Source organism: Phyllobates terribilis, unplaced genomic scaffold (assembly GCF_046119375.1).
Source record: "Phyllobates terribilis strain yellow unplaced genomic scaffold, ASM4611937v1 Scaffold_377__1_contigs__length_1856515, whole genome shotgun sequence".
Classification (NCBI taxonomy): domain Eukaryota; kingdom Metazoa; phylum Chordata; class Amphibia; order Anura; family Dendrobatidae; genus Phyllobates; species Phyllobates terribilis.
Genome location: NW_027363137.1, coordinates 429,169 through 442,679, shown reverse-complemented (window position 1 = coordinate 442,679; position 13,511 = coordinate 429,169). Strand labels below are relative to the sequence as shown.

At 46.3% G+C, this 13,511-nt stretch overlaps 5 non-coding genes and 1 pseudogene across 5 annotated transcripts; all 6 read right to left on the bottom strand.

Moving 5' to 3' along the window:
* Nucleotides 1-891: 891 nt before the first annotated feature.
* LOC141223764 (U2 spliceosomal RNA) lies at nucleotides 892-1,074 on the bottom strand. Its single transcript, XR_012291320.1, has one exon. It is a non-coding gene; the product is annotated as a U2 spliceosomal RNA (small nuclear RNA).
* A 789-nt stretch (nucleotides 1,075-1,863) lies between these two features.
* On the bottom strand, nucleotides 1,864-1,955 carry LOC141223808 (U2 spliceosomal RNA; annotated as a pseudogene).
* A 6,613-nt stretch (nucleotides 1,956-8,568) lies between these two features.
* Nucleotides 8,569-8,759, bottom strand: LOC141223589 (U2 spliceosomal RNA). The gene has a single exon (XR_012291157.1). It is a non-coding gene; the product is annotated as a U2 spliceosomal RNA (small nuclear RNA).
* Nucleotides 8,760-9,874: 1,115 nt separating this feature from the next.
* On the bottom strand, nucleotides 9,875-10,065 carry LOC141223588 (U2 spliceosomal RNA). The gene has a single exon (XR_012291156.1). It is a non-coding gene; the product is annotated as a U2 spliceosomal RNA (small nuclear RNA).
* A 1,115-nt stretch (nucleotides 10,066-11,180) lies between these two features.
* LOC141223586 (U2 spliceosomal RNA) lies at nucleotides 11,181-11,371 on the bottom strand. Its single transcript, XR_012291154.1, has one exon. It is a non-coding gene; the product is annotated as a U2 spliceosomal RNA (small nuclear RNA).
* A 1,115-nt stretch (nucleotides 11,372-12,486) lies between these two features.
* On the bottom strand, nucleotides 12,487-12,677 carry LOC141223585 (U2 spliceosomal RNA). The gene has a single exon (XR_012291153.1). It is a non-coding gene; the product is annotated as a U2 spliceosomal RNA (small nuclear RNA).
* Nucleotides 12,678-13,511: the final 834 nt, after the last annotated feature.

The following is a 13,511-nucleotide window of genomic DNA, read 5'->3' as shown; positions in this document are numbered from 1 at the left end:
CAACACCGTTGGAAGGGAGGAGAACCAATTAAGGCGGGGGGTGGGGTGGAACGAGCAGCTGTCTACCCTTAGCAGGAGGGCTCCTGATTACATACCTCTCCTGCTGCTGCTGCTGCTGGCTGTCCAGCAGCAGACTGAAGGTGGCTGCTGCTGTGCACAGGTATATAAAGGCTCAGAGCCTATTATGACACGCGCAGCCAGCGTTCCATTGCCACATTCCATCTACTGCAGGCAGGATACCTGGCTGGCTGAATGTCGCTGAGAAGCTCACAGAGACCGCCATAAGCAACAGTTTAACAGAATGCCACAGACTAATCAACCAAACTTTTTGGGTTGGGTTCTCTTTTATAGTCTGCAGGCATTAAATGAAAGAAGTCAGTGTTCCAGCAGAAGGAGACAACGTTTCAGAAAAGGCATTGTAGCAAACCAAAAAAGAAATTTTAAGCGCAGCAGAGTAACCAGCGCACATACCTGTTAGCTCAGGTGAGTTTAAAAGGCTGCTGTTGATAACAAGGGCATTTGCTAAATAGATGGTGTGTGTGCAACAATATACTGAAAGGTCAATTATATTGTGCAGCTTATCTCACCACCTGTAGTTATTTAGGTGAAAGCTCCAAAATGCTTGCCTAATATGTCTGTTTATCCAAAAGGAAGTAAAAAGGGAGAGCTAGAAAGATAGCATTGCATCACATTACATGGCAATGCAATGCACAGTTGCTGAAGTTGAACCAAAATGAGCTTGTAATCTGGCTTCTGCAACTTTGAACATGAAAAATCCAATGAGGAGAAGAAAAGCAAAGCCAAAGAGTCCATCCCAAAATCCGACAAACAAGCAAAATGAACAAAAAACATTGAATTCAATTCTTTCTGATTTTAGAAACTGCATTAAAGAAGGGGTGCACCGGTCCTGGAGATACTGCAATACCAGGTCAATGCGTGGAGTGGACAGAGCAAGTTCTTTTTCCATCTCCCTGTTCTAAAAATCCATTTAATATATGGTCCCCAGATAGGGGACGTATCAGATATTAAACTGATAAGAACAGATTTTTTTTTTTATCGAAAGCCCGAATTCGTGTACAAAACCCGAGTGCGCTTAAAAAAGTGACAAGTGCCACAAAAAAAGTGCACTAGGATGCATGTCTTCTTGAAACCCTCTCCAAAAGGAGAAGGGTCCCCCAAACCATTCCCCGTCCCTCCGAGCCAAAAGGCCACAGCGAGGAACAGGGACAAAAAGCCACCTCCAGCCGAAGCCAGAGGCGACCCAATCTTACCCCCAGCACCTGCCCGAGTTCTCACCCGAGCAAGGCACTGGGAGCCAAAGACTGTGCTCCCCTCCCGGAAGAGGGGAGCCAACAACGCTCTCCTCCCGAAAGAGGAGAGCCAGGGGGGTTCAGGGGGGAGCGGAACCTGATGGCCACACACTCCCCCCCTAGACCTGCCAAGAGAGGAACCCATAAGGGAACCGCATCCCGACAAAATCCTAGTAGGACGTGACACACGTGAATAAGTGGACACACAGTGACAAAGAAATTAAATAAATAGTGAAGGTTTCACAGTATAATACTGCCCGGACCTTCGACCGGGAATTGAAAAATTCCCCATCCTAAGGCCAGAAGGCCCGGAATAAGGGTGTGTGCGAAGAAAGAAAATTTGAAGTGCTTGTGCAAATGTGCCATAAACTCAAGTGGGGTTCCCAATCCCAGTGAGTTAAGGCACCCCAGGGTCACCACTCCTGGGGCACTTCACACTTCGGGCTTTCGATCTTTCCCGGCCCAATGGCGTCGATCCTGGGGGGCCATGCTTTCCACCAGATGACTATATTAGCCACCTGGCGTACTAACAAGCGCCTAAACCCCAGTGTGCATAATGTATCAATCTACTAGGGCGGCCAACATCCAAAACCGCCTTTTCGAAAGATACTACACTTGATCTTAGCCAAAAGGCCGAGAAGCGATAACCAGAATTGGTTTCAAACTACGGAGCCACCCAAGGATCCTGAAAAGTCCATTTGTGGAGATGAGCTCCTGGACTCCCGTTAAGAAGACATGTTGTCAACCTCTAGATCCCTTACATGCCTGCACTTTTCGGCTTGCTGCTGCTGCAATCCACGCGTTTTAGATCTGCATAACTCCACCTCTTTAAACACAGCACCTTCACCCCCTGCTGTTCCCACCCGCCTCAACACCGTTGGAAGGGAGGAGAACCAATTAAGGCGGGGGGTGGGGTGGAACGAGCAGCTGTCTACCCTTAGCAGGAGGGCTCCTGATTAGAGATGAGCGGTGTTCGACTAGAACTGTTCGCCAATCTCAAATTCGAGCTGTTTTGGGCGGTGTTCGAGTTGTTCGACGAACCCGAACGATTTGCAAAAAATTCGGCTGTTCGAGGTTATGTTCGATAACTGTTCGTGCACCAAAAGCGTGTCCTGCATGGATTGTCTGCCACTCACTGTAATGCCACAGCCATGGTGGTTGTGGCATTACAGTGATTGCCCAAATCGATGGGAACAGTGCCAACAGTGAAACATGAAAAGCCGGCAATTCAGCAGCGGCATACACCTGTACCCGACAATTTAGAACCGAAAGAATAGAGCTTCACACATAGATTAGATAGATATAAACATGTCAGCCACATATATACGAAGTACAGTGAAAGTGCTGCTTACTGTACTTGTCATTTAGCGTAAAGGATTTATCAAAAAAAATAATAGTGTTTTCATGCACCGTCTCTTTAAAAAAGCCGGCCGGCAATTCAGCAGCGGTACCCGACAATTTATAACAGACAGAATAGAGCTTCACACATAGATTAGATAGATAGAAACATGTCAGTCACATATATATGAAGTACAGTGATAGTGTTGGTTACTGTACTTGTCATTTAGTATTAAAATAAAGGATTTATTATTAAAAAAATTGGCGTGGGGTTCCCCTTAATTTTAGGCTCTAGCGGAGGTTAAGCAGACGGCTGGGGCAGATGTTTGAAGCCTGGGAAGGGGGTAATACCCACGGAGCTTCCCAGGCTACTAATATCAGCCCCCAGCTGAATACATAGCCTTTACTAGCTATTAAAATGGGGGACCCCCCAAAAAAAATGACGTGGGGTCCCCCCTAATTTAATAGCTAGCAAAGGCTAGGCAGACAGCTGGGGGCTGATATTAATAGCCCAGGAAGGGAGCCATGAATATTGGCCCCCTCCCAGGCTAGAAACACCAGCCGTCAGCCGCCCCAGAAATGGCGCATTCATAGGATGCGCCAATTCTGGCACTTAGCCTCGCTCTTCCACGCTGCCCTGGTGCGGTGGCAGGGGGTAATAGGGTTGGGGTTGATGTCAGCTTATAATGCCAGCTGACATCAAGCCCAGGTTAGTAATGGAGAGGCGTCTATAAGACACCCCCATTACTAACCCCATAGTCAAAGTTAAAAAAAACACAAACACCCAGAATAAAGTCCTTTAATTGAAATAAAGACACAGTCCTTTATTGTTCTAAATTAAACCATACTTACCGTCACGCCCATTCCAGCTGAAGCCAACGATCTCCTGCAATAAAAGAAAAATAATAAAGCAACCTCATCCTTACCTTTCCATGGTTCCCACGACAGCTTCAGCTCTGCTACATCGAGATGACAGGCTGGACCGCAGCAGAACGCTGCCATCCAGCCTCTCATCCCGCAGACACTGAGAAGCGCAGGCTTGCTTGCGCTGCTCAGCGTCTCTCTGTGACGACATCCAGATGAGCCGAGTTCATGTCCAATGAACTCGGCTCACCTCATGCACGTCACTGACAGCGTGGGAAAATTCTCAAGCTGAAGCGCTGAGTGCAGGAGAATTTTCCCACGCTGTCAGTGACGTGCATAAGGTGAGCTCATGTCCAATGAACTCAGCTCACCTCCTGCACGTCACTGACAGCGTGGGAGAATTCTCCTGCACTCAGCGCTTCAGTGTGAGAATTCTCCCACGCTGAAGCGCTGAGTGCAGGAGAATTTTCCCACGCTGTCAGTGACGTGCATGAGGTGAGCCGAGTTCATTGGACATTAACTCGGCTCATCTGGATGCCCTCACAGAGAGACACTGTGGAGCGCAAGCAAGCCTGCGCTTCTCAGTGTCTGCGGGATGACAGACTGGATGGCAGCGTTCTGCTGCGGTCCAGCCTGTCATCTCGATGTAGCAGAGCTGAAGCTGTCATGGGAACCATGGAAAGGTAAGGATGATGTTGCTTTATTATTTTTCTTTTATTTCAGGAGATCGTTGGCTTCAGCTGGAATGGGCGTGATGGTAAGTATGGTTTAATTTAGAACAATAAAGAATTGTGTGTTTATTTCAATTAAAGGACTTTTTTCTGGGTGTTGTGTTTTTTTTAAATTCTTTACTAGAAATTCATGGTGGTCATGTCTAATATTGGCGTGACCCCATGAATTTCGGGCTTAGGGCCAGCTGATAATGCCAAGCTGGCCCTAACCCCTTTATTACCCAGTGAGCCACCGCATCAGGGCCCTGGATGAGTTGGGTACAGCGCCAGAAGATGGCGCTTCTATGAACGCGCCATTTTCCGGGGTGGCTGCGGACTGCAATTTGCAGCGGGGGTGGCCCAGAAAGCTTGGGCCTCCCTGTGCTGCGGATTCCAGCCCCCAGCTGCCTAGTTGTACCTGGCTGGACACAAAAACAGGGCGAAGCCCCACGTCAATTTTCTTTAAATTATTTCATGAAATAATTAAGAAAAAAGGGCTTCCCTATATTGTTGTGTCCGGCCAGGTACAAATAGGCAGCTGGTGGTTGGGGGCAGCCCGTTCCTGCCTGCTGTACCTGGCTGGACACAAATATAGTGCGAAACCCCACGTCAATTTTTTTAAAATTATTTCATGAATTTCCTGAAATAATTTAAAAAAATTTAAGTGGGGCTTCGCACTATATTTGTGTCCAGCCAGGTACAGCAGGCAGGAACGGGCTGCCCCCATCCACCAGCTGCCTATTTGTACCTGGCCGGACACAACAATATAGGGAAGCCCTTTTTTTCTTAATTATTTCATGAATTTCATGAAATAATTAAAAAAAATTGAAGTGGGGCTTCGCACAATATTTGTGTCCAGCCAGGTACAGCAGGCAGGAACGGGCTGCCCCCAACCACCAGCTGCCTATTTGTACCTGGCCGGACACAACAATATAGGGAAGGCCTTTTTTTCTTAATTATTTCATGAATTTCATGAAATAATTAAAAAAAAAGTACGTGGGGCTTCGCCCTATTTTTGTGTCCAGCCAGGTACAACTAGGCAGCTGGGGGCTGGAATCTGCAGCGCAGGGAGGCCCAAGCTTTCTGGGCCCCCCCCCGCTACAAATTGCAGTCCGCAGCCACCCCGGAAAATGGCGCGTTCATAGAAGCGCCATCTTCTGGCGCTGTACCCAACTCATCCAGGGCCCTGGTGCGGTGGCTCACTGGGTAATAAAGGGGTTAGGGCCAGCTTGGTATTATCAGCTGGCCCCAAGCCCAAAATTCATGGGGTCACGCCAGTATTAGACATGACCGCCATGAATTTCTAGTAAAGTATTTAAAAAAAACACAATACCCAGAATAAAGTCCTTTAATTGAAATAAAGACACAATTCTTTATTGTTCTAAATTAAACCATACTTACCATCACACCCATTCCAGCTGAAGCCAACGATCTCCTGCAATAAAAGAAAAATAATAAACCAACCTCATCCTTACCTTTCCATGGTTCCCACGACAGCTTCAGCTCTGCTACATCGAGATGACTGGCTGGACCGCAGCAGAACGCTGCCATCCAGTCTGTCATCCCGCAGACACTGAGAAGCGCAGGCATGCTTGCGCTCCTCAGTGTCTCGCTGTGACGGCATCCAGATGAGCCGAGGTCATGTCCGATGAACTCGGCTCACCTCATGCACGTCACTGACAGCGTGGGAAAATTCTCACGCTGAAGTGCTGAGTGCAGGAGAATTCTCCCACGCTGTCAGTGATGTGCATGAGGTGAGCTCATGTCCAATGAACTCAGCTCACCTCCTGCACGTCACTGACAGCGTGGGAAAATTCTCCTGCAATCAGCGCTTCAGCGTGAGAATTTTCCCACGCTGTCAGTGACGTGAATGAGGTGAGCCGAGTTCATTGGACATGAACTCGGCTCATCTGGATGTCGTCACAGAGAGACGCTGAGCAGCGCAAGCAAGCCTACGCTTCTCAGTGTCTGCGGGATGACAGGCTGGATGGCAGCGTTCTGCTGCGGTCCAGCCTGTCATCTCGATGTAGCAGAGCTGAAGCTGTCGTGGGAACCATGGAAAGGTAAGGATGAGGTTGCTTTATTATTTTTCTTTTATTGCAGGAGATCGTTGGCTTCAGCTGGAATGGGCGTGACGGTAAGTATGGTTTAATTTAGAACAATAAAGGACTGTGTCTTTATTTCAATTAAAGGACTTTATTCTGGGTGTTTGTGTTTTTTTTAACTTTGACTATGGGGTTAGTAATGGGGGTGTCTTATAGACGCCTCTCCATTACTAACCTGGGCTTGATGTCAGCTGGCATTATAAGCTGACATCAACCCCAACCCTATTACCCCCTGCCACCGCACCAGGGCAGCGTGGAAGAGCGAGGCTAAGTGCCAGAATTGGCGCATCCTATGAATGCGCCATTTCTGGGGCGGCTGACGGCTGGTGTTTCTAGCCTGGGAGGGGGCCAATATTCATGGCTCCCTTCCTGGGCTATTAATATCAGCCCCCAGCTGTCTGCCTAGCCTTTGCTAGCTATTAAATTAGGGGGGACCCCACGTCATTTTTTTTGGGGTGTCCCCCATTTTAATAGCTAGTAAAGGCTATGTATTCAGCTGGGGGCTGATATTAGTAGCCTGGGAAGCTCCGTGGGTATTACCCCCTTCCCAGGCTTCAAACATCTGCCCCAGCCGTCTGCTTAACCTCCGCTAGAGCCTAAAATTAAGGGGAACCCCACGCCAATTTTTTTAATAATAAATCCTTTATTTTAATACTAAATGACAAGTACAGTAACCAACACTATCACTGTACTTCATATATATGTGACTGACATGTTTCTATCTATCTAATCTATGTGTGATGCTCTATCTTTCTGTTCTAAATTGTCGGGTACCGCTGCTGAATTGCCGGCCGGCTTTTTTAAAGAGACAGTGCATGAAAACACTATTATTTTTTTAAATAAATCCTTTACACTAAATGACAAGTACAGTAAGCAACACTATCACTGTACTTATTATATATGTGACTGACATGTTTCTATCTATCTAATCTATGTGTGAAGCTCTATTCTTTCTGTTCTAAATTGTCGGGTACAGATGCTGAATTGCCGGCCGGCTTTTTTAAAGAGACGGTGCATGAAAACACTAATATTTTTTTTAATAAATCCTTTACACTAAATGACAAGTGCAGTAACCAACACTGTCACTGTGCTTCTTATATGTGTGACTGACATGTTTCTATCTATCTAATCTATGTGTGATGCTCTATTCCTTCTTGTCTAAATTGTCGGGTACCGGTGTATGCCGCTGCTGAATTTGCCGGCCGGCTTTTTTAAAGAGAGTGTCTTCTGAGCAGTTTGTCAGCTTTTGGACACATTTGCAGGTGTTTTCTATGTGTTTCTATGTGTTTTTGTTTGCCTGCCATTGGTTTTAACGGTGTTCGACGGTGTTCTAAGGTGTTCGACGAACAGTTCGACGAACAGTTCCTCGAACATCCCGGTGTTCGACGAACCGAACCGAACCCGAACACTACGGGGGTGGCTCAACACTACTCCTGATTACATACCTCTCCTGCTGCTGCTGCTGCTGGCTGTCCAGCAGCAGACTGAAGGTGGCTGCTGCTGTGCACAGGTATATAAAGGCTCAGAGCCTATTATGACACGCGCAGCCAGCGTTCCATTGCCACATTCCATCTACTGCAGGCAGGATACCTGGCTGGCTGAATGTCGCTGAGAAGCTCACAGAGACCGCCATAAGCAACAGTTTAACAGAATGCCACAGACTAATCAACCAAACTTTTTGGGTTGGGTTCTCTTTTATAGTCTGCAGGCATTAAATGAAAGAAGTCAGTGTTCCAGCAGAAGGAGACAACGTTTCAGAAAAGGCATTGTAGCAAACCAAAAAAGAAATTTTAAGCGCAGCAGAGTAGCCAGCGCACATACCTGTTAGCTCAGGTGAGTTTAAAAGGCTGCTGTTGATAACAAGGGCATTTGCTAAATAGATGGTGTGTGTGCAACAATATACTGAAAGGTCAATTATATTGTGCAGCTTATCTCACCACCTGTAGTTATTTAGGTGAAAGCTCCAAAATGCTTGCCTAATATGTCTGTTTATCCAAAAGGAAGTAAAAAGGGAGAGCTAGAAAGATAGCATTGCATCACATTACATGGCAATGCAATGCACAGTTGCTGAAGTTGAACCAAAATGAGCTTGTAATCTGGCTTCTGCAACTTTGAACATGAAAAATCCAATGAGGAGAAGAAAAGCAAAGCCAAAGAGTCCATCCCAAAATCCGACAAACAAGCAAAATGAACAAAAAACATTGAATTCAATTCTTTCTGATTTTAGAAACTGCATTAAAGAAGGGGTGCACCGGTCCTGGAGATACTGCAATACCAGGTCAATGCGTGGAGTGGACAGAGCAAGCTCTTTTTCCATCTCCCTGTTCTAAAAATCCATTTAATATATGGTCCCCAGATAGGGGACGTATCAGATATTAAACTGATAAGAACAGATACTACACTTGATCTTAGCCAAAAGGCCGAGAAGCGATAACCAGAATTGGTTTCAAACTACGGAGCCACCCAAGGATCCTGAAAAGTCCATTTGTGGAGATGAGCTCCTGGACTCCCGTTAAGAAGACATGTTGTCAACCTCTAGATCCCTTACATGCCTGCACTTTTCGGCTTGCTGCTGCTGCAATCCACGCGTTTTAGATCTGCATAACTCCACCTCTTTAAACACAGCACCTTCACCCCCTGCTGTTCCCACCCGCCTCAACACCGTTGGAAGGGAGGAGAACCAATTAAGGCGGGGGGTGGGGTGGAACGAGCAGCTGTCTACCCTTAGCAGGAGGGCTCCTGATTACATACCTCTCCTGCTGCTGCTGCTGCTGGCTGTCCAGCAGCAGACTGAAGGTGGCTGCTGCTGTGCACAGGTATATAAAGGCTCAGAGCCTATTATGACACGCGCAGCCAGCGTTCCATTGCCACATTCCATCTACTGCAGGCAGGATACCTGGCTGGCTGAATGTCGCTGAGAAGCTCACAGAGACCGCCATAAGCAACAGTTTAACAGAATGCCACAGACTAATCAACCAAACTTTTTGGGTTGGGTTCTCTTTTATAGTCTGCAGGCATTAAATGAAAGAAGTCAGTGTTCCAGCAGAAGGAGACAACGTTTCAGAAAAGGCATTGCAGCAAACCAAAAAAGAAATTTTAAGCGCAGCAGAGTAACCAGCGCACATACCTGTTAGCTCAGGTGAGTTTAAAAGGCTGCTGTTGATAACAAGGGCATTTGCTAAATAGATGGTGTGTGTGCAACAATATACTGAAAGGTCAATTATATTGTGCAGCTTATCTCACCACCTGTAGTTATTTAGGTGAAAGCTCCAAAATGCTTGCCTAATATGTCTGTTTATCCAAAAGGAAGTAAAAAGGGAGAGCTAGAAAGATAGCATTGCATCACATTACATGGCAATGCAATGCACAGTTGCTGAAGTTGAACCAAAATGAGCTTGTAATCTGGCTTCTGCAACTTTGAACATGAAAAATCCAATGAGGAGAAGAAAAGCAAAGCCAAAGAGTCCATCCCAAAATCCGACAAACAAGCAAAATGAACAAAAAACATTGAATTCAATTCTTTCTGATTTTAGAAACTGCATTAAAGAAGGGGTGCACCGGTCCTGGAGATACTGCAATACCAGGTCAATGCGTGGAGTGGACAGAGCAAGCTCTTTTTCCATCTCCCTGTTCTAAAAATCCATTTAATATATGGTCCCCAGATAGGGGACGTATCAGATATTAAACTGATAAGAACAGATACTACACTTGATCTTAGCCAAAAGGCCGAGAAGCGATAACCAGAATTGGTTTCAAACTACGGAGCCACCCAAGGATCCTGAAAAGTCCATTTGTGGAGATGAGCTCCTGGACTCCCGTTAAGAAGACATGTTGTCAACCTCTAGATCCCTTACATGCCTGCACTTTTCGGCTTGCTGCTGCTGCAATCCACGCGTTTTAGATCTGCATAACTCCACCTCTTTAAACACAGCACCTTCACCCCCTGCTGTTCCCACCCGCCTCAACACCGTTGGAAGGGAGGAGAACCAATTAAGGCGGGGGGTGGGGTGGAACGAGCAGCTGTCTACCCTTAGCAGGAGGGCTCCTGATTACATACCTCTCCTGCTGCTGCTGCTGCTGGCTGTCCAGCAGCAGACTGAAGGTGGCTGCTGCTGTGCACAGGTATATAAAGGCTCAGAGCCTATTATGACACGCGCAGCCAGCGTTCCATTGCCACATTCCATCTACTGCAGGCAGGATACCTGGCTGGCTGAATGTCGCTGAGAAGCTCACAGAGACCGCCATAAGCAACAGTTTAACAGAATGCCACAGACTAATCAACCAAACTTTTTGGGTTGGGTTCTCTTTTATAGTCTGCAGGCATTAAATGAAAGAAGTCAGTGTTCCAGCAGAAGGAGACAACGTTTCAGAAAAGGCATTGTAGCAAACCAAAAAAGAAATTTTAAGCGCAGCAGAGTAACCAGCGCACATACCTGTTAGCTCAGGTGAGTTTAAAAGGCTGCTGTTGATAACAAGGGCATTTGCTAAATAGATGGTGTGTGTGCAACAATATACTGAAAGGTCAATTATATTGTGCAGCTTATCTCACCACCTGTAGTTATTTAGGTGAAAGCTCCAAAATGCTTGCCTAATATGTCTGTTTATCCAAAAGGAAGTAAAAAGGGAGAGCTAGAAAGATAGCATTGCATCACATTACATGGCAATGCAATGCACAGTTGCTGAAGTTGAACCAAAATGAGCTTGTAATCTGGCTTCTGCAACTTTGAACATGAAAAATCCAATGAGGAGAAGAAAAGCAAAGCCAAAGAGTCCATCCCAAAATCCGACAAACAAGCAAAATGAACAAAAAACATTGAATTCAATTCTTTCTGATTTTAGAAACTGCATTAAAGAAGGGGTGCACCGGTCCTGGAGATACTGCAATACCAGGTCAATGCGTGGAGTGGACAGAGCAAGCTCTTTTTCCATCTCCCTGTTCTAAAAATCCATTTAATATATGGTCCCCAGATAGGGGACGTATCAGATATTAAACTGATAAGAACAGATACTACACTTGATCTTAGCCAAAAGGCCGAGAAGCGATAACCAGAATTGGTTTCAAACTACGGAGCCACCCAAGGATCCTGAAAAGTCCATTTGTGGAGATGAGCTCCTGGACTCCCGTTAAGAAGACATGTTGTCAACCTCTAGATCCCTTACATGCCTGCACTTTTCGGCTTGCTGCTGCTGCAATCCACGCGTTTTAGATCTGCATAACTCCACCTCTTTAAACACAGCACCTTCACCCCCTGCTGTTCCCACCCGCCTCAACACCGTTGGAAGGGAGGAGAACCAATTAAGGCGGGGGGTGGGGTGGAACGAGCAGCTGTCTACCCTTAGCAGGAGGGCTCCTGATTACATACCTCTCCTGCTGCTGCTGCTGCTGGCTGTCCAGCAGCAGACTGAAGGTGGCTGCTGCTGTGCACAGGTATATAAAGGCTCAGAGCCTATTATGACACGCGCAGCCAGCGTTCCATTGCCACATTCCATCTACTGCAGGCAGGATACCTGGCTGGCTGAATGTCGCTGAGAAGCTCACAGAGACCGCCATAAGCAACAGTTTAACAGAATGCCACAGACTAATCAACCAAACTTTTTGGGTTGGGTTCTCTTTTATAGTCTGCAGGCATTAAATGAAAGAAGTCAGTGTTCCAGCAGAAGGAGACAACGTTTCAGAAAAGGCATTGTAGCAAACCAAAAAAGAAATTTTAAGCGCAGCAGAGTAACCAGCGCACATACCTGTTAGCTCAGGTGAGTTTAAAAGGCTGCTGTTGATAACAAGGGCATTTGCTAAATAGATGGTGTGTGTGCAACAATATACTGAAAGGTCAATTATATTGTGCAGCTTATCTCACCACCTGTAGTTATTTAGGTGAAAGCTCCAAAATGCTTGCCTAATATGTCTGTTTATCCAAAAGGAAGTAAAAAGGGAGAGCTAGAAAGATAGCATTGCATCACATTACATGGCAATGCAATGCACAGTTGCTGAAGTTGAACCAAAATGAGCTTGTAATCTGGCTTCTGCAACTTTGAACATGAAAAATCCAATGAGGAGAAGAAAAGCAAAGCCAAAGAGTCCATCCCAAAATCCGACAAACAAGCAAAATGAACAAAAAACATTGAATTCAATTCTTTCTGATTTTAGAAACTGCATTAAAGAAGGGGTGCACCGGTCCTGGAGATACTGCAATACCAGGTCAATGCGTGGAGTGGACAGAGCAAGCTCTTTTTCCATCTCCCTGTTCTAAAAATCCATTTAATATATGGTCCCCAGATAGGGGACGTATCAGATATTAAACTGATAAGAACAGATACTACACTTGATCTTAGCCAAAAGGCCGAGAAGCGATAACCAGAATTGGTTTCAAACTACGGAGCCACCCAAGGATCCTGAAAAGTCCATTTGTGGAGATGAGCTCCTGGACTCCCGTTAAGAAGACATGTTGTCAACCTCTAGATCCCTTACATGCCTGCACTTTTCGGCTTGCTGCTGCTGCAATCCACGCGTTTTAGATCTGCATAACTCCACCTCTTTAAACACAGCACCTTCACCCCCTGCTGTTCCCACCCGCCTCAACACCGTTGGAAGGGAGGAGAACCAATTAAGGCGGGGGGTGGGGTGGAACGAGCAGCTGTCTACCCTTAGCAGGAGGGCTCCTGATTACATACCTCTCCTGCTGCTGCTGCTGCTGGCTGTCCAGCAGCAGACTGAAGGTGGCTGCTGCTGTGCACAGGTATATAAAGGCTCAGAGCCTATTATGACACGCGCAGCCAGCGTTCCATTGCCACATTCCATCTACTGCAGGCAGGATACCTGGCTGGCTGAATGTCGCTGAGAAGCTCACAGAGACCGCCATAAGCAACAGTTTAACAGAATGCCACAGACTAATCAACCAAACTTTTTGGGTTGGGTTCTCTTTTATAGTCTGCAGGCATTAAATGAAAGAAGTCAGTGTTCCAGCAGAAGGAGACAACGTTTCAGAAAAGGCATTGTAGCAAACCAAAAAAGAAATTTTAAGCGCAGCAGAGTAACCAGCGCACATACCTGTTAGCTCAGGTGAGTTTAAAAGGCTGCTGTTGATAACAAGGGCATTTGCTAAATAGATGGTGTGTGTGCAACAATATACTGAAAGGTCAATTATATTGTGCAGCTTATCTCACCACCTGTAGTTATTTAGGTGAAA